We start from the raw sequence: 938 nt of genomic DNA on the forward strand, positions 1-938 counted from the left end.
CAGAAACCTGCAGAATAAAACAGGAGGAACCAGAAACCTGCAGAATAAAACAGGAGGAACCAGAAACCTGCAGAATAAAACAGGAGGAACCAGAAACCTGCAGAATAAAACAGGAGGAACCAGAACCCTGGAGAATAAAACACGAGGAACACGGAGGTTGGTCTTTATTCTTCATACATCTTTAAATGCTAATGAGCTCTGCTCGCCTGGGTCAGGGTTTCTGCAGACTTGAACAAGTTAAATTTAATACTTTTTAAGACCTTTTTAATACCACCTTATATGAAATTTAAGACCTAAACCTGTAATGGAAATACACATTTTATTACATACATATATGAAACCCGGAGAATAAAACACGAGGAACCAGAAACCCGGAGAATAAAACACGAGGAACCAGAACCCCGGAAAATAAAACACGAGGAACCAGAAACCCGGAGAATAAAACACGAGGAACAAGGAGGTTGGTGTTCATTTTTCATTCATCTTTAATGGCTGTTTAATAACTTTTTGCGGACTAATTGTGTCACACAATCATAGGCTTACAAAGCTTTAAACCTCGAGGGTCTGAGGGGATTTTGGGGCCCTGGAGAAGTTTTGACATGCCATGACATTTGTGTTTCTTTCAGTATCTTAAAAACATATTAATGGCTTAAGTCTGATTACACTGTAATCTCCTCTAATCCTCCTAATCAGAAATGAGCACTGCACATTTAAAAATCTAAATCCGGCGGCGGGTATTTTTATATCACTGTATTTCAGAAGGAAACCGACTGTCTTCAGAAAATTGCGATGTCATTTTCATTTCATCTTGGTTTTCGGAGCGCAGCTTTGTGGACAGCCGTTACCGGAGAAACCTCTCTCATATATATATATATATATGTGCAAAAAATATTTTTTTTGGATAGTAATTCAAATGCAGTGGTTGCCTCTGATTTTAA

This window comes from Sinocyclocheilus rhinocerous, unplaced genomic scaffold (genome assembly GCF_001515625.1).
Source record: "Sinocyclocheilus rhinocerous isolate Xijiao unplaced genomic scaffold, SAMN03320098_v1.1 scaffold14082, whole genome shotgun sequence".
Lineage (NCBI taxonomy): Eukaryota > Metazoa > Chordata > Actinopteri > Cypriniformes > Cyprinidae > Sinocyclocheilus > Sinocyclocheilus rhinocerous.